Source organism: Felis catus, chromosome E1 (assembly GCF_018350175.1).
Source record: "Felis catus isolate Fca126 chromosome E1, F.catus_Fca126_mat1.0, whole genome shotgun sequence".
Classification (NCBI taxonomy): domain Eukaryota; kingdom Metazoa; phylum Chordata; class Mammalia; order Carnivora; family Felidae; genus Felis; species Felis catus.
In genome coordinates, this window is record NC_058381.1 from 7691831 (window position 1) to 7711921 (window position 20091).

General features: G+C 44.0%; 1 protein-coding gene across 6 annotated transcripts in view; it reads right to left on the reverse strand.

Annotated features, from left to right (window-relative positions):
• LOC123381925 overlaps positions 1–20091 on the reverse strand; it is a 234598-nt gene that overhangs the window by 23425 nt on the left and 191082 nt on the right. For 2 of the 6 annotated variants that reach the window (XR_006589522.1, XR_006589529.1), the window contains exon 7: positions 11160–12455. The exons of 2 other annotated variants lie outside the window; for them this stretch is intronic. The gene's annotated coding sequence lies outside the window, so the exon portion shown is untranslated. Of the gene's footprint in view, positions 1–5906; positions 7985–11159; positions 12456–20091 lie in introns of those variants that run through there. 2 more of the 6 variants (XR_006589523.1, XR_006589526.1) reach the window with 2 other exon arrangements.

A 20091-nucleotide genomic window follows, 5' to 3' on the forward strand; every position in this document is an offset into this window, starting at 1 on the left:
GAGGCTCGTCCAGATCCACATCTGTGCCTTTCTCCTCTAGAGCCCAGTGTTGTCACATTGTAGGAGCCCTGGATGCAAAAGAAAGAGAGGGCTTGCCTTCCCGCAAGTGTATATGTGCATGTGCCGACTACATACACCTATATGAAGCTAAGGAGTGATCAGAGGGCCAGAAAGAATGACTCTCTTTCTAACAGCATTTGGCTTGGAGTACCAATTATTCCCCACGCTGCTGTGACAAGGACACACACATAGCAAATGTCCAAGAGCCATATTCATCTAATCAAGTTCTTAATAAAATTCCATTTCCCTTCCATTTTCTGACATGTACTCAAGAAAGGAGTAAATAGCGGACGCTCTTTCTTTTAGAAATTCCTGCTTCATACAGCTAGTGCCAAAATTAAAAGAAAGAATATAAGATTGCTTTCCATAGGGTAAGTGTTCAAGAATGTTAGATGGTGATGAAAATAGCTGAACCCGGTGTCTGATGTAGTAAGTGCTTAATAAAAGGCAGCCAGTATTGTTAAAGAAAAGCTCTTTTAGGGGAAGGATGGTAAAGGAATAAAAGAAGGTTGCAGTCCTTCTGAATGGGGAGGGGGGAACATAACGGCTAAGAAGCTTGGGGTCAGGAGAAGGGTGATGCTCTGTCTGCCTCAAGAGGCATTTGACAGAGCTCTCTTTAATACCAAATTATCAGAGACAGTTTTGGGATTTTCATTGGCACAGACACGCTTCCCCCCTGAGCCCCGGAATAAATACTTAGCAGGTCAAAGATCAGTTCATTAATCTCCTCACTTGTCTGTTTGTTTGGACATACGGATGCGCCATTGTGAAGGCAATTTGAGCGAAGGCTGAAAGAAATTAAGACCCGGGAAAATGTGCATTCTAACCCATTTTAGTGCCATCACAGTGAACAGAGGGATGTGTGAGAGGGGGACAAAGGCTTTAGATGCAAGTCTCTGCTTTTTCAAAAAAAAATCATCTGTAATCAAAATTAGAAGCTCGTGACTGGGTTCTGTTCTTCCCCATGTTCGTTTACGCAACTCGCCTTCTAGCTGGCGTTTGATCAACTTTTCTTTCCCGAGTGAATTTTTATTTTGCTCCATTAGGCAAAGCCTGTCAAGCACATCTTTAACCATCTTGGAGGGGCCCCGTAGAAGCCTTATTCTAAGAGACGTGGAAGTAAGAGCAGAGAAAAGACACGTTTTCCGCGGAAGGGCACTGAGGGTGATTTTGACTAGAGTTATCCCCATGAGACGCAGTGTCATTTTTACGAATTGCCAAGACACCTCTCCATTTGGATCCAAATGACCTGAAAACAGTCAGCTGCCCTGGATCTTTCTAGGGCAAAAGCCTTGACGAAGACGATTAGTGACTGGCTGCAGTTCACATCTGTAGACTGGAGGACAGCAAAGAAGACAGAGCTCCTATGTTCACTCTCTACGTCTTTGGAGGTAGCAGTGGGCAGACTTCAAGGCGACCCCCCATGATCCCTGCCTCCTGACGTTCGCACAGCTGTGTCATCTATTCTCCTTGAGTGTGGGCAGGACCTGTGGCCTGCTTCTAATCAATAAAATATAGAAAAGGTGATGGGATATCACCCCCATGATCGTGATACACTGAGTTCCTGCTCATTGTTACGGCAGCGATGGGAAATGGATAGATATGACCTCTTCCACGGATCTGGTGTTTGGTGGGTGGTTGGTTTTGGTTGTTCTGGGGTCCTCAGCTCTACAGCACCCCCAACTCCAAGCAGTCCCGGCCTGGTATGTGCCAGTCTCAAGGCTCCAAAATCCAGAGCGAGGACAGAGTTCCAATGCGCGCTTTTAGTTCTCTTCTTGAGCCACGTTTATGACCGTTCCATCACCCAGAGTAGGTCATAAGGCCAACCTAGATTCACAGGTGGAGATAAAATCTCCAACTTAAAATTTTTTTTTGAAGTTTATTTATTTTTGAGAGAGAGAGAGAGCGAGCGAGCAGGGGAGGGACAGAGAGAGAGAGAGAGAGAGAGAGAGAGAGAGAGAGAGAGAATCCCAAACAGGCTCCGCAATGTCAGCGCAGAGCCGGATGTGGGACTCAAACCCATGAACTGTGAGATCATGACCTGAGCCAAAACCAGGACTTGGACAGTTAAGTGACTGAGCCACCAGGTGCTCCTAAAATCTCCAACTTTTTTTTTTTTTAATTTTTTTTTTCAACGTTTATTTATTTTTGGGACAGAGAGAGACAGAGCATGAACGGGGGAGGGGCAGAGAGAGAGGGAGACAGAGAATCGGAAACAGGCTCCAGGCTCTGAGCCATCAGCCCAGAGCCCGACGCGGGGCTCGAACTCACGGACCGCGAGATCGTGACCTGGCTGAAGTCGGACGCTCAACCGACTGTGCCACCCAGGCGCCCCTAAAATCTCCAACTTTTGATGAGAGAAGCTACAATGTAACACAGAAGGTTACGGAAAATAGAGACATACCTGTGGCCAACTTACCATCTACCACATGCTCTAAGACGTAGCCTAGCGTATGAGCCAAAATACATACTATGAAAGGGCACCACCATTGTCATCCCCAATACTCGGATGGGATGGGGGACCAAGTCTCTGGTCCACAGCCTAGGATTTACACTTCACACAAAAGTTCCCTCCATCACACTGCCCCTCCATCTGTGACGGAAACAAGAAACAGAGCCTTTTCCCTACCTCCTCCCTCAGCCCCCACATGCAGGAAACAGAGCGTGCCAACATGCCCCAGGGCCTCGTCAGCCCAAGGAAATCCCTGACCACATAATAGAGACGGAGTAGAAATTATTACAGACTTGCAATCCTCATCCGGACAGAGGGTCAAGGTTCCACCCTCTGGTGATGGACATAACATGGCCATGAGGGCCACACCCCAGATTCTGATTTCACAAATAAGAAAATTTAAATTCAGAGAAATGAAAACACTTGCTCAAATGCACAAAGAGGCAGAACTGAGCTACATCCAGAACTAGGAACTTTGGGGAGGTAGTAAAATCTGACGCAAGCAGAAAGACGCACACTCAAACTGGACGGTATTGATGCCCAACCGAAAGCCTTCCCGCACCGCCAGCCCCCCTGCAATCACAACACCTTGATTTTATTTTGGCTTCCATCCCTCTCTCCCTATGGTTCAAGAAGGGCCGCTGGTACCCCAAATTTCGGCAATAAATCTAGGACCCTTTTCTCTTTGAAATTAGTTCCATCATAGGCCTGGACAAGGCCAGCTTTACGGGCATGTAACCTGCACAGTTGCACAGGGCATTGGTCTCAGAAGGACCCCACACTTGGTTGAATGCTTCGCTGCGATCTTGAAATTCTTAATAACTGTTGGACAAGAGATGCCACACTTTAATTTTGCACTGGGCCCCACAGATTATTACAAATTATATAACTGGCCCCACGTGTGTGCTACCATTCTGGCGAACGCAGTGCGGAGAAACCTTGTTGGGAGACTTCTAATAAATATGATTATACACAACTGTGCCCCCTCTCCTTCTGCATGTGATGTCTGGAGCTACTGCAGCCCTGTTGCACCCTTGAGGGAAGCTAAGCTTGCCACATCAGAAAGATGGAAGGAACCTGGGTCTTTCTGACACCACTGACGCCCTATGAGATAATAAGTCTTCTTTTTTGTTTTTTTTACAAGCTGAGAAAAGTAATCTCACCCTACGCAAAAGGTCATTGAAATATATCTTCTGGGGCGCCTGGGTGGCGCAGTCGGTTAAGCGTCCGACTTCAGCCAGGTCACGATCTCGCGGTCCGTGAGTTCGAGCCCCGCGTCAGGCTCTGGGCTGATGGCTCGGAGCCTGGAGCCTGTTTCCGATTCTGTGTCTCCCTCTCTCTCTGCCCCTCCCCCGTTCATGCTCTGTCTCTCTCTGTCCCAAAAATAAATAAACGTTGAAAAAAAAAATTAAAAAAAAAAAGAAATATATCTTCTGTGACAAAAACAAACAAACAAGCGAAAACATCAATGAAGTAACGTAGAGATAGTCCCTGGGAATCATCTGAAAGCCAGAGTTTGGAGGCTGTTTAATTCATGTCTGCATTCACACTTCACTAAACCAAGACATGTGTCCTATACCCGGACCAGCAACTATCAGAAGTAAATTAGGACCTGGGTCTTTCCATAGGAACGCGAAATCATGGCAACGAACTAATTATAATGACTTCTGCTTCCGGGGAGATGAGTAAATGTACTTCTCCCACGAAGTACAAGGACAGTAAAAGAGCCTGAAGGTGAAGAGAAGAAGGGGGGCTGCTGAGGACCCCAGAACCGGAGGCACAGCACAGTAGTGAGGCCCCGATTTTCTTTTTGTATCATATGTTCTAGCCTTGGGGCTGGAGAAGCCAGCAGGAGACGGCAACAGACTCACAAAGAGCCTACCCTCGCCAGTCAAAGGAGCAGAAAGGGGCAGTGTAACAAGACAGAAAACTTTTAGGCAATGACCTGTCTACTCCAGCCAGACGCCGTAGAAAAGAACTGTGGCCCCACCCCAACCCCAACTGCAAAGGGGGCTAGGTGCCCACCTCCGCTGTAATAACGTGCCCAACTTCCCCAGTGCGCCCCCCGGGCACTGCCACAATAAGGCAGTAAGGAGCAGGGGCTTCTATCCCCACGGGCCGGTGAGAAGCCCGTCGGCCCCTCACAGTGTCTGTGGAGGCCACGGGGGAACTAGAAATCCTATGACCCCCGGGGGGTGAGGAGGAATCCACCTGCTCCCCTAAGCATCAATGGACACCTGCATTTTCATCTCCATCTGGCAGAAACATGAACACAGCCCCTGTCCCCTACCACAGCAGTGTCAGAAAAAAGCCCAGTTAAACCAGCAAGTTTAAATAAGACCCAGAGCTTCATATCGTAACACAAAAATGTCTGGGTTTCAACTGAAAACCATTCACTGTACCAGGAACCAGTGAGATCTCAAAGGGAGTAGCAGAAGACAACACCAACATAGAAGATGTTAAAATAATCAGGCAGGGGTCTCCGGGTGGCTCAGTCGGTGAAGCGTCCGACTTGGGCTCAGGTCATGATCTCGCGGTTGGTGGGTTCGAGCCCCGCGTCGGGCTCTGTGCTGACGGCTCGGAGCCTGGAGCCTGCTTCGGATTCTGTGTCTTCCTCTCTCTCTGCTCCTCCCTGCTTGTGTTCTGCTTCTCTCTCTCTCTCAAAAATAAATAAACATTAAAAAAAATTTTTTAATAATAATTGGGCAGAAGCAGCCCTAATAAAAATGCTTCAATGAGCAATTACAAAAAGCCTAAAACAGATGCAGAAACAAAAAGCCTCCACCAGGAAATGGAACCAAATGGCAGATTTAAAATGGGAAAATACAGTTAATATCAAAAGTAAAGAAAGAAAATTGATTGATAAAATCTCCGTGGATGGGCTCAATACCAGAATCGGAGAAAGGAAAGAATCAGTGACTTGGAAGACAGAACAATAGAAATCCAATCTGAACAACAGAGAGAACAGAGAGGGGAAAAAAAAAAGCAGAATTTCAGGGACTGGTAGGACTATAATAAGAAGATCTCGGGGCACCTGGGTGGCTCAGTCGGTTAAGCCTCCGACTTCTGCTCAGGTCACGATCTCACGGTTTGTGAATCTGAGCCCCGCATCAGGCTCTGTGCTGACAGCTCAGAGCCTGGAGCCTGTTTGGGATTCTGTGTCTCCCTCTCTCTGCCCCTTCCCCGCTCATGCTCTGTCTCTCTCTCTCAGTCAAAACTAAATAAAACCTTAAAAAAAATTAAAAAAAAATGCGTTAAAGGAAAGAAGGAAGGAAAGAAAAGAAAAGAAAAAAAAGAAAAGAAGAAAAGACAAGAAGAAGAAAAGAAAAGAAAAGAAAAGAAAAGAAAAGAAAAGAAAAGAAAAAAGAAAAGACAAAACAAAGAAGATCTCACGTTCACGCCATTGGTTATTCTGGAAGGAGAGAGAAGTACTTGAGAAAATAATGGCTGAAAGTTTCCCAAATCTGATGAAAGAAATAAACGTAGAGTTCAGGATGCTGGGTGAATCCCAGCAGATGGGCAGATGATCTTTTCAGACCGATTGCGTCTAGATCCTACTGATGGGATCTCACAGTTATATTTCATACCCATTTGTCACTGAGATCGGTCAGGAGGCAAGCCAAGGGCTTGTTGGAAGGACGTACTCCTGACCTTCATCAGTCACCCCAGAGGCTTTCCACACACAGACAATCTAAGGAACATTTGGGGCCTTCATGCCAATCCAGCTGTGAGTCAAGTCCTCTTAATGCCTTGGTCCTCAGAGTGAGGTCCTGGGAGCAACACAACAGATCACCTGGGAGTTTCTTAGAGCCACATCACAGACCCGATAGATTGGAATCTGCGCCCGCAAGACCCCCAGATCCACATTCCAGTGTGAAAAGCCCCATTTTACCTACTTACTCCTATCCTGCAACCAAAGGGACACGCTTACGCTCCCCTTACATAAAAATTCTAGGATTCCCTATAAACTGCAGGCGAGAAGCAGACCAGAGGAGAAATGAAATCCTAAACCATGGAAAGTACTAGACTAAGACGCTGGAGTTTTGGCCTCCATCCTGAACCTTTGTATCTTAACGGATCACCAAAGCTGCTGCCGGGCGGTATTTACAAGATGGCCGTTCCTCGTGTTTATTTGGTTTCCTCATGCATTTTGCACTGAAAACAAACTAGGAAATCAGAGACCGCTTCCTATTCTGAATATCCTCTGATTCCATTACATATGAATCGGATTACCCATTACTAGGTAGGCGAAGCCTGTGCACAGAGAAGTTAATTGTAAGATCCAAACCGTGCCTGGTGTATAATTATGGCAAGAATATTTTTTAATCTAACTGTAATTCCATTTAGGAATTTGGATGACTTGAGCTTTGCGCCTGTAGCTTATAATATCACCAGAAACCCTTCACGGCACTGTAACCCTGTAAGTCGGTTACCTGCCGATGCTCAAATACATACATATATAATTTTAATGGCGCCCATTATACACAGACTTCCATTATAGCACTATTTCCACTCAGTCATAATTTTATGAAAAATTCCCCTATTGGCTAAAATTTTCCAGGCTTAATCATACTCTGGAGGTGAACTTTTTTCAATTAATCTCCACTTAAGCCAATTTTGAGCTCTTTGGATGAAGGAAAAATATATATGCCAGACTCTTAAAAATAACTGTCAAGCGGGTTCCTTTTTTTTTTTAATGTTTATTTAACACACTAACATTCACACTTCACAAGACTGACGTGCCGGCATCTCAATTTCCAGATGATGGAGGCAGAGGTGTTTTTTTTTTATTATTATTATTTTTTGTTTGCTTAGAACCACCCCCCCCACCCCCCGCAATAGCTTGCTCAGTTATCTCCTCTGCCATGGAGAATTATAGACAAGTCTGCAAAGCAGGTATTTTATTTTAAGCTTGTGGGGGCACTTAGCATCCACGAAACTGAATTCGAAACTGAATTCAGCTAATACACATCAACTCTCCTTCTTACGACCCTGGCAAAGTTTTCCAATTTGGGACTAATGAGAAGAAAGTCATTTGGATTATTGATCCAGTGTGAGTCATCTAGAATGGGGAAAGAATGGGTAATTACCAATGTTTTGAATCACCTCCATTTATTTTTTTTTTCTAAACTTTATTTTGGAACTTCCAGCCTCTGTTGATTATGTTATTTCTCCAGAGGAAAACAGCCTCTGAGTGATCCCTCTGAGCAACTGAGAGGCAAAGCCTTCTAGCTTTTGGTCACGTCTCTGATTCTTTGGTTTTCTTTCTCTAGCAAATGCTTTGTATTCAGTCTGTACAGCTTCATGTGGTTGATTGGGAGCGGGAAGTTTGCCACAACACACACAGCCATCCTCTGCAACATGGCCAGAAAGGGCAGGACAGGAATGAATTCTTTGCTGGATTCCTTATGTCCAGGTCTTGGTGCCGATTGACAATGGATGGGGACTTTCTTCTCGATTCCAAAGAAGTCTCTTAGCACAGTTATGTAGAAAGGATTAAAAAAAAAAAACAAACCCTAATGAATTTTAATTGTCCTTTCTCCAAGCTAAAGTTTTTTTTTTTAATTTTTTTTTTCTTTTTTAACATTTATTTATTTTTGAGACAGAGAGAGACAGAGCATGAACGGGGGAGGGGCAGAGGGAGAGGGAGACACAGAATCGGAAACAGGCTCCAGGCTCTGAGTCATCAGCCCAGAGCCCGACGCGGGGCTCGAACTCACGGACCGCGAGATCGTGACCTGAGCTGAAGTCGGACGCTTAACCGACTGCGCCACCCAGGCGCCCCCAAGCTAAAGTTTTCATAGGTTGCTTAAGGAAGAACCATGTCTGAGGACCTCTAACTGGGTGAGGACAGTCTTCTGCAGGAGGGCTAAGATGCCTTGGCCTGTTGACTTCTGGTCTCCCTACATTTTCCTTGTCATCCTTGACTTCTCCATGTTTTCTGCACAACAAGCACACTGAGCTTTTGGTCCTAGAGCATGCGATGCTACCTCCTGCCACAGGACCTTTGCATAGGCCATTCCTTTTGGCTACAACATCCTTACCGCTCGTCTTCTGGTGAACCTGTTGTTTCTTCAGGAAAGTCCCCACTGACTGTCCCCGTTAGGTCAACCTCCACACCCCCAATGTCTGTTCTCACACCACCATACACTTCCCTTTGATGGTACTTGTCACTGTGATATTCTCACATTGACTTCTGTGATTTTTCTTCTGTTAGTAACTTTATTCCTACTGGGTCCATGAGGGTCCAGACCATGTATACTCCCAATGCCTGACATGAGACCTTACACATAGTAGGTGCTCAGTAATTATTTCTTGGATAGATGGATGGATGAATGAATTTACTTTGGAAATTCCCTGGAGGGGAGTCATATACCGCCAAATACCTTGGCATCCGAAGAATTTGTCTGGTCTGGTTTATGATGTTGTTCCAACGTTGGTATGTAAGACCCATGAAATGAGACCATGGACAGAGAGGAAAGAGGGCAAAGAGGACCGGAGAAAAACCCTCAGTCAAGGGCTAAGTAAAACACCTCCTGAGTGAGAATATTGTAAACCTGAAAGTTGACCTTAGAGACTGTCCCTCAGATTTTACAGATGAAGAAAAGGAGGCCCAACTTTCCACCAGTCGTTACTGACGGACCACACCCCTCCTAACTTCATCCGTCCCTGGTCCACTGCTCTCGTGAAGAGATGGTCCTTGGCAGAGGTGAAGAAATGGAAGGGAGGGCAGAACTTAACAGTAGCGGGAGCCCTGAGCTGTGGAGACCACAGGAGAGGAAGAGAGTAATGAAATCATACGGAACCCAAAGGGTCCCTGAGGGCTATGGCTAGGGAAGAAATTGGACTTCCTTCCTCTGCTCATAGACCCAATGTAGAAAGCTTTACTAGGAAATCCCCGAAGGAAGAATTGCCATCTTTTCTATCATCCCCAGTGAACCCTGTAGTCTATAATCTGTAAAGACAAAGGCAGTCAGATAGAAGAAGGTACCCAATTACCACGGATTCTCTCAGTAGAGCTGAGCGGCTTAAGGCATAGGTTCTAGGCCAGGCTCCTGAGGGTGAACCTCACCAACTGGGTGATTTTGGTCAAGCCCCTTAACCTCTCTCTGACTCAGTTTTCTCATCTATGACATGGGAATAATTGAACCTGTATTTTTTAGGGTCAGTACGCGGATGACATATAATATGATTATAAAGTACCTATGCATGACACCTAAGAAATGCTTGGTATGACCTGGCATTCAACACTCAATGGATTTGTACTGAGTGCTTACCATGTGCCTATAGGGGATGAGGTTAGGTTGTGGGGGGCATGGGTCTTACATTATAATGGGGGAAGAAAGATGAATTTGAGAAACAGGAGATTTGCAGAGTTGGCTCAGAGCCCTGAAGAAAATATTACAGAAGTGGAAAGGAAGGAGGAATTGGCCACTTTCAAATAGGTTGGATCAGGAGATCCTCTTTGAGGTCACGGCATTGGATGTGAAGGATCCAGCTACGGAAAGAGGTGAGGAAAAGTGTTCTCGCCCAGCAAATGCCAGAAATGGAAAGTCCAAAGCCTTGAGATGGGAACGTCCTTATGCCCGGGGCCATGAGAAGCCGGAAGTTTCTCAGCTGGCGTGAGACAGGATCTGAGTTATGTTTAAAAAAAAAAAAAAAAATCCCCCTGCCCCAAACCCAGAGAATGTACACCACCACCAGCGAGCCCTATGGGTTTGGGGAGATAAGGATTCGTCCATGCAAGGTCATCAACTCTCACAACTGTTCCACTCTGGTGGGGGATGTTGAGAGCTCATGAGCCCATGTGAGCAGGGGTGGGTTATGTGCAGGGGCATGTGGGAAAAATCTCTGTACCCTCCACTCAATTTTGCTGTGAACCTAAAGCTGCCCTAAAAACAAACACTCAGTTAAAAAAAAAAAAAATTAAACTAGTTAGTTGGGGGAAAAAAAAAGTAGAAAATTTTGGTGTAAATTCTGGTGTAGAAAACAGGTTTTAGTGGGGCAAGAGCCAAGGCAGAGAGACCAGTCAGGAAGCTAGCAGAGAAGGCGAGGTGAGGGAAGGACGGGTGGTGGATGGCATGGGGTAGACGGACAGGGTGAGCAGGGAGAGGGAGCCCATGGGGTCAAGATAAACTTTACAGGTAGAAGCAAGAGGGCCAGCAGCGGGGAAGGGGGGGCGGGGAGGTGGGAGGCAAAAGGGAGAAATCAGAGATGAGTCCTAAGTGTTGGTCTTGAACAACTGGAAATAGAGGTCCTGTTTATCGAGACGGAGACAATCGGGACGAGAGACCCTGGAGGTTATAGTGTTTGCCTTTGTTCTTACAATGAGGGAGGTGGATCTGGGGTTCCAGAATTGTGCGGTGTTCAATAAAATATGCCCCATCTCTTAGGAGTTTTAAGGACAGAGAAAGTACTGGGGGGACCTGGGTGGGGGGCTCAGTCAGTTGAGCGTCTGACTTCAGCCCAGGTCGTGATCTCATGGTTTGTGAGTTCAAGCCCCGCATCAGGCTCTGTGCTGACAGCGTGGAGGCTGGAGCCTGCTTCGGATCTTCTGTTCCCCCTTCTTCCTCTCTCTCCCCCATTTGCACACAATCTCTCTCTCCCAAAAACAAACAATAAAAACAATTAATTAAATAAATATTAATAAATTATATCAATAAAGTAATTTATTAATATAAATAAATAAAAGTAGTTTACGAGGTCTTTAGAAATTTTATTTTATACCAGGTGATAAAATCTGAACAACTCAATGCCACTTTCACGGAAGCATTTTCTTCTAACGGAAACACAGTTACAAGAACGCTAGACCAGGAGTCTTAGGAAAGATGTCATTCCCACTCAGCCACTAAAAGTCACCTGCCCTTTCTGGGCTTTCACTGATTTACCTGGAAATGGAGCGCTGTGGGGCACCATGTCCTTTCCGGATGTCACATTCCATCAAATGTTGGCCGGAGCGAGTTACACTTTTCCGACATTGACAATGAAGGTGATGCGCCCTGCATCCATCCATTTGCATTTTGTGGTTTTGGATTTCCCAGATGCTCTGCAGTGTAGACCATCGCTCTCATAGCCTGTCAGCTTGAGAGCCCTTATTCGCCATGCTGCACAAGCAACTCAGCATAAACGCTGTCGGGGGCCACATGTCCTGGAGAGAAGTCATTTCCAACCAAGAGGGCTTCAAGTCACAAGACTTTCCAGTTTTGATTCACTTTGGGCAGCTGCCCGGAGAGCCTGGAACCACAGAACCGCCCCATGAGGAACCATACTATGTGGGAGGCAGTGGGTTATCAGCCTTGTAAACTCACTTTGTAACAAGCGCATGGCTTTGACTTGACATGAAGGCAAAAATCAGGGCTACGAAATGGTGAGCCATGAGAAAGGAGCAAGGCAGGGTGGCTAAACGTGAGAACAGCCGGCTAGGGGCAGAGTCTGGGCTTCGTTCCCACCACCCCACTAACCAGGTGTGTGTGTCTTTGGGCAAGTCATTCCGGGAGGCTCGGTCTCCTCAACTGGAAAATGCTGTGTGCTTGGACGGTTCTCTCTCTGGTCTCTTAGCTTGGAGATTCCACGAGCAATTGTGGGGTCTCATGGATGCTGTGGGCACAGCACAAGAGAATAGTATAACAGTATCGTTTGGCCCAATTACTGGACTTGACACTTCCTGTTCATGCCCTGGGAAAGAACTCTCAGGCAAGGAGGGGTGAAGCTCATGGAGGTGCTAATGAAGGGTTTCACCTTCCCCTAAAGGGTCTTTGGGTGAGATCCAGGACAGGTGGCAGCTACAGGGGAGTGGTGATTAGGAAGGCATCATCAGGTGGTACCTGCAGGGTGAGGTATTGACTTTGCCCTTCTCTGTAGTACGGGAATGAACAGATGGAGTGCTAGACCCCCACATCTTATTAACTTAACCTTGAATGTGCAGACAGGCAGAAGCATAAACCTGTAACCAAAAATAGCATTTATTATCGATGTCTTCCTTAAAAAAAAAAAAAGGCAAATCCCATATTATTTTCCTGGGTTGATCATCTCCATGGTCTCTTAAAACATGTAGTTGGAACTGGAGGATAGGATTCAGGAGTGAGTTGTTTTCCCTCTGGGCTTTTTCTTTTCTTTTCTTTCTTGAAGTAGGTTTCACGCCCAGCATGGAGCCCAACGCGGGGCTTGAACTCACGACCCTGCAATCAAGACCTGAGCTGAGATGGAGAGTCAGACGTTTAACCGACTGAGCCACCCAGGTGCCCCTCCTTTGGGTTTTTTAAAATGGAAATTAATGGGGGGCCTGAGTGGCTCAGTCAGGTGGGCATCTGACTTTGGCTCAGGCCATGATCTCACGGTTCGTGGGTTTGAGCCCCAAACGGGGCTCTCTGCTGTCGGCACAGAGCTCACCTTAGATCCTTTGTCCCCCTCTGTCTCTGCCCCTCCCCTGCTCACATGCTCTCTCTCGAAAATAAATTAAAATGTAATGAAAATAAAATGGAAATTTAAAAAAATAACAAATTTAAAAATAACGAAAATAAAATGGCAGTTAATGATCAGTGTTTTGTCAGTGCAACACTCCTTACCATGAAGTCCGTGACTATGTGAGCCATTCTGACTTTGAACATTCCTAAGTGTCAGCAACCATCCGTGTCCTGGAAGCGTTTCATGTGGGAGATGATGGCTCTATTAGGGGTTTTATGTGCTAACCCAGGGCAGAGACTAGCTATTACTTCTTGAATCCTGCTATTTCTCCTGTTTATTTATTCAACAAATATCAACGAGTATGTCTGATAGTCCCTGCACTCCACTAAGGACTGGGGACAAAGTGATACGGTACCAACAAGTCCCAGCTCTCTCCTGCTTCTTATGTAAATTCGAATTCCTCTGCTATTTTTCAAGTTCCCCTGTAACATGGCTCCAGTCTATCAACTCAAGCTATTTTCTACTATTCGTCAACCTAAATGTTCTACCCCACTCTGCTGTTTGTCCCCACACATTATATATACACCCCCTCCCAAGCATATAGACAAATAGAATACTCATTTCCCCATCTTTCATTTTCTCATGTCTGTCTACACCAGGGATGACTCTACCCTCGTCCATGTACTTCTCCAAAACCTACTCCTATTTCAAGGCTTAACACAAATCCACCTTCTCTGAGAAGTGCGTTGTGAACGCACGAGTCCAATCCCATGGCTACTTCCTCCAAGGTTCTGTACCCCTTGACCACACATCTTGTTGACCATTTTCAGACATCCATCTTTTTCCTTCTCTTTTTGTGTGTGTTGACTTGATCGGCACATGTGAATTCTAAAACTTGACCCCAGAAAGGTCAACCATATGTACACCTTCGTCAGCCGCACGAGATTTGAACAGCGTTAGTCTCAAAGGAAGTTCTCAGTTACTTCCTTGGCTCATCACATATTTTGTCTGCAATCAAGATATGCTTCTATCGAGATGGTAGAATCACAACCATATGGCAGATGTTTAGAACAACAGGCTTTAACTGACTGCATTTATTTGAACCTTAAACATCCCAGACCTTTCCCTTAACTATCACCATTAAAACTACAAAACATCAAAGGATATCATACTTGAAAATGACACGTATCTAAAATATCTAACTACGACTTACTCCCTTTCTAACTTCAATTACTACATTAAACTAAAAATCAGAGTATTAAAAAAATTTTTTTTAATGTTTATTTATTTTTAAGAGAAAGAGAAAGAGAGAGACAGAGCATGAGTGGGGAAGGGGCAGAGAGAGAAGGAGACACAGAATCCAAAGCAGGCTTCAGGCTCTGAGCTGTCAGTACAGAGCCCGATGTGGGACTTGAACTCATGAACTGTGAGATCATGACCTGAGCCGAAGCTAGACGCTTAACCAACTGAGCCACCTAGGTGCCCCTAAAATTAGAATACTTTTAAGGATTGTCTCTTCTCTACTGCGATGTGATGTCTTCTTGTTCTTAAATTGAGTAGCCATATATGAGTATCTATTTCTCAACTTCCATTTTATTTTACTGGTCTATTTGTCTGGCCTTGTCTCTATATTGCCTGGTTTTAATTACCGTACCTTGATTGTATAATACAACCTTCAGTAGAATACATCTTCCTACATTATTTTTCTTAAAGAATGTACTTTTGTTGGTCTTACGCATTTCCAAATGAATTTAGAGATCAGGTTGTCAATTTCCACAAAGAAACCTGTTGGTCCTTTCATTAGAATTGCACTAAATGTACAGATCAACTTGGAGATAATTGGTATTTTCACAATATTGGGTCTAACCTTGCATGAGCACGATATATCCTGTTATTTAGGAATATGATAGCCATATGGAAAGAAAAAGTAAAACATGATTCCTTACTTCGCACCATATACACAAATCAGTTCCAGGTAGATTTAAATTCTAAGTGTGGAAGATAAAACAATACAGCTTCTAAAAATAATATCAAATAATTTTTTATGCTCATGGACTAGAGCAGGACTGCTTCAGCGGGAAAAAAAGCTAATCATAAGAGAAATAAGCAATAAATTGGACTTCACTGATGTTAAAAATAATAAAAAGACACAATGAAACAGTGGAAATATAAGTTACCAAATGGGAGAAATATTTACAAAATCCAACAAAAGGACTGTACCCAGAATATATGAAGACCTCTTACAACTCAATATGAAAGAACATAATATCTCCTCCCAAAAAACTGGGCAAGAAACTTGAAGACGCATTTGACAAAGAACATTAAAATGGCCAATAAATGGGATGCCTGGGTGGTTCAGTCAGTTAAGGGTCCAACTTTGGCTCAGGTCGTGATCTTGCCATCTGTGAATCTGAGCCCCACTCAGGTTCTGTGCTGACAGCTCACAGCCTGGAACCTTCTTCAGATTCTGTGTCTCCCTCTCTTTGCCCTTCTCCTGCTCTCCCTCTCTCTCTCTCTCTCTCTCTCTCTCTCTCTCTCTCAAAAATAAAGAAAGATGAAAAAAAAATTTAATGGCCAATAAATATAAATAAAGGTGCTCAATGTCATATTCATCAGGGAAATGAAAGTTAAAAGTACAATGAGACACTAAAGCATACCCACCATAAACACTAATATTACCAAGTTTGGGCAATAATGTGAAATAACAAAAACTTCCATACACAGCAGGTGGAAATGTAAATTAGCAAATCACTTTAAAATCTTGTTTGGGGGCACCTGAGTGGCTCAGTCAGTTAAGCGACTGACTGTTGATTTCGACTTCGGTCATGACTCAAGGTTTGTGAGTTTGAGCCTCACCTCAGGCTCTAGGCTGACAACGTACAGTCTGCTTGGGATTCTCCCTCTCTCCCTCTCTCGGCCCCTCCCCTGCTCTCTCTCTATTCCTCTCTCAAAATGAATAAAGAAATTGAAAATTATATATATGTTGTTTGGTATTACCTACTAAAGTTGAATATGTGTATGATCCATGACTTAAAAATTCTACTCACAGTTATATATCCAGTGTGCACCAAAGACGAAACACATACCAAGAAGCGCAGCATTATTTTTAACAGTAAAAAGAAAAAGGGAAGAACCCTAATCCATCAAATTCTATCAACAATAATCTAGATACATAAATTACAGTTTTTCACTCCTTAGAAAACCATGCAACAGTGAAAATGAAGGGATCTAATTCTACATGCAGCACCATGAATGAATCTCACAAAAAGTGTCGAGCAAAAGAAACCAGTAAAAAAAACAAAAACAAAAACAAAACAACGGGGCGCCTGGTGGCTCAGTTGGTTAAGCGTCCGACTTTGGCTCAAGTCATGATCTCTGGTTTGTGAGTTCGAGCCCCGCGTCAGGCTCAGTGCTGACAGCTCGGAGCCTGGAGACTGCTTCGGATTCTGTGACTCCCTCTCTCTCTGCCCCTCCCCCACTCTCACTCTGTCTCTCTCTTTTTCAAAAATAAATAAACATTAAAAAATGTCTCAAAACAGACAAAACCCACAGAAGATCATACTGGGTAGTTTCATGTATATATGGTTCAAAAACAGGCCAAACTAATCCATGAGGGGGTTGGGGGGAGTAAACAGTACTTGGAAAGAAATATGAGGAATCTTCTAGGTAACACTCGGGGTGGTGATTACTTCGGTGTGCTTATTGTGTGGTATTTCATCAAGCCATATGTGTGTAATTTGTGCACTTTTTTATATGTATATTTCAATTAAAAGAGGATTTTAAAAATCAGATAAAATCTACCAATGCTACTTCTGAAATTGAGTATAAAATACAAATTCAACTAATGTCCTACGTTTCAGAAAAATCTAAAGAAATATATAAAAGAAGAACGCCTAGGGAGAGATTGGTGTCTTTTTTAACCATTTTTACTTGGTTAACCCATCCTTTCTTTGTCACCCATTGTTGTGCTGGGTCCCTAATACCCTACTGATCAGCTGAGAACACCGCTTGGATGTTTTAACCCAAGTCACTTTGACTTCCTGTGGTCTTGCCCTGGCCAGAGGCCAGGCACAAGTCTCACACTTGGCACACTAGTCTCACAATTGCCCATTTTCAGAGAAGGAAAATCCTTTTGACATTTGATTTTCTCTCTCAACCTGAAAAATGACTTTTAATCTTCCTGGTTAGAAACTTAAAAAGGCGAGGTGCCTGGGGGGCTCAGTCGGTTAAGCGTCCGACTCTCGATTTCGGCTCAGGTCACGATCTCACGGTTCATGAAGTCGAGGCCCACATTGTGCTCTGTGCTTATAGTGTGGACTCTGCTTAGGATTCTCTCTCTCCTCTTTCTCTGCCCCTCCTCCTCACTGTCTCTCTCTCTCTCCCTCAAAAATAAATGAACATTAAGAAAAAAAAAGAAACTGAAAAAGACTTTAGAAAAATACTGTGCTATTGTTACTTGCCCTTTATTTGCTATGATTTTTTTTAAATTTTTTTTTCAATGTTTATTTATTTTTGGGACAGAGAGAGACAGAGCATGAACGGGGGAGGGGCAGAGAGAGAGGGAGACACAGAATCGGAAGCAGGCTCCAGGCTCTGAGCCATCAGCCCAGAGCCCGACGCGGGGCTCGAACTCCCGGACCGCGAGATCGTGACCTGGCTGAAGTCTGACGCTTAACGGACTGCGCCACCCAGGCGCCCCTAATTGCTATGATTTTTAACATCATATTGACATCCTCTGAAATCATCAATTAAACCAGAGTTTGAGATTTCAAGACTATGTCGGCTTTTAGGTTTTTTTCATTAATGACACTTTTCTCATGGGCTAAATTCTAACTAAATTGCTCTGTCTCGGCCCTTTCTGTTCCGTGCGTTAGTTGGCCTGTCCACCCATAATACAGCACACGCTCTCTTAATTAATGCAACTTAAAACAGATCTTTATATCTGGCAAGGCAGAATACCCACCTTCTCAGTGTTCCATCCCTACCCTAGTAGGAAGTCACTGCTGCCACTGTCATCTGGTCCTCTCTTTGGGGGAGGAATAGGATTCACAACCAGCCATTGAAGGGGGGCCTTGTGACTTGTTCCGGTGCTGATTGTGAACACAGGGACATGTGTTGCTTCCAGGCCATTATACTTAACTGTCAGTCTGAGACCCTCTACAGGTCTCTTTTATCAGTCAAACAAACAAAGCCAATCATCAACGGGCCATGTTGCATCAGAAATAGGTTGTTGCTGTTTTAAGCCACTAAGGACAGAGAGACTGCATGTTCCTGAATCATAATCTAGCTTATTCTGACCAATACACACAAAAGCAATTGATGTTTTCAAGAATGTCTGGATATTCTTTTCTTATTGGAATTTCGGGCGGAATTGCAGGAAATCTTTAGATTCATTTTGGAAGAGTTGACATCTTCACAATATTGAATCTCCCTGTCCAAGAATGTGCTATGACTCTTCACTTGCTCCAAGTCTTTACCTAGTCAGAGTAAAGTTACATAGATTTCATGGAAAAGAATATAAAGTGAAAGTTAGGCTGGGCATGTGTTTCTCTTTACTGATTATTTATATTTGTTATCAAAATGTGAGGATGTTTAATCACCTTTTACTGGGTCATCTTGGCAAATTTTCTTGATTGTCCTAATAGCTTTGAATCGAGTCCCTTAAGTTTCCCATGTAGAGGGGCACCTGGGTGGCTCAGTTGGTTGAGAGTCTAGCTCTTGATTTCAGCTCAGGTCATGAATCCCAGGGTTGTGGGATGGAGGCCCACATTGGGCTCCATGCTGTGCATGGAGCCTGCTTAGGGTTCTCTCTCTCTCTGTCTCTCTCTCTTTTCCCCTCTGCCCTTCTCCCCTGTTCATGCACTCTCTCTCTCTCTCTAAAATAAAAAAAAAGTTGGGGCGCCTGGGTGGCGCAGTCGGTTAAGCGTCCGACTTCAGCCAGGTCACGATCTCGCGGTCCGGGAGTTCGAGCCCCGTGTCAGGCTCTGGGCTGATGGCTCAGAGCCTGGAGCCTGTTTCCGATTCTGTGTCTCCCTCTCTCTCTGCCCCTCCCCCGTTCATGCTCTGTCTCTCTCTGTCCCAAAAATAAATAAACGTTGAAAAAAAAATTAAAAAAAAAATTTTTTTTAAATTAAAAAAAAATAAAATAAAAAAAGTAAAAAATTTAAAAAAGTTTCCCATGTAGAAAATTAATAGTGCCAGATAATGGTAATTTTCTCTATTTTTTTCCTACTAATTAATATCTCTTTTTTTCTATTTCCTGTCTTGCTATGTTGATGGGAATTCTAGAATAAGATTGACGATATCTATGTATGTGGATTTTTTTTTCCTTTTGTTCTTTGTTAGAGGTCAGCAAGCCTTTTGTTCCATAAAGAGTCAAAAATAGTAAATGTTGTTAGCTTTGGAGGTGATTCTATTTCTGTCACAACCAGAGGTCACAACCACTCAACTCTACCATTTTAGCATGAAGGCAGCTAGCTATACACAATAACTAACAAATAAACATAACTGGTTTTGGCCTGTTGACCATAGTTTACTGAGCCCTGATACATTTTAATGACAAAGCTTTCAATGTTTCACTATGACTATGATTTTTTTGGCCATTTTAAGGAATAACACTTCATTTATAGATTGACGAAGTTTTCTTTTGTTTTTTTGGAGGGGGGTTGGTAATCCTTTCCTTTTGGACATCAAGATCATTACATTAAATTTTTTTTTTACATATTAATTGCATTAACTACATCTAGAGAATATTCTACTTATTACCTAATGTTGAACCGTCCTTATATGCCTACCACACACTTGGTCATAATAAATTATTTTTATTTATTCCTTCATTTTATTAACTGCCCGTTGACCGGACCTCCACAATGTACCAGGAGCTCTTCCAGAAGCAGTCAATACAGCAGTCACTAAAAGTCATGCTTCCATGGAGCTTAGATTCTAGTGGGAGGACACAGATAATAATAAGGGACACACAAGTATGACAGGTGTAGGATAATGAAGCAGAGTGAGTGACAGGCTAGCATGCTACTTCAGAAATGGGGTTCAGGGAAAGCCTCTCTGATCAGGTGACATTTAAGGACGTGGGGGGGTGCCATTTAGTCAACCAAGCAATGGACATACTATACTAAAAAAAAAATCTCAGGGTAGGGACTGAAAGGGATGCTGGGAGT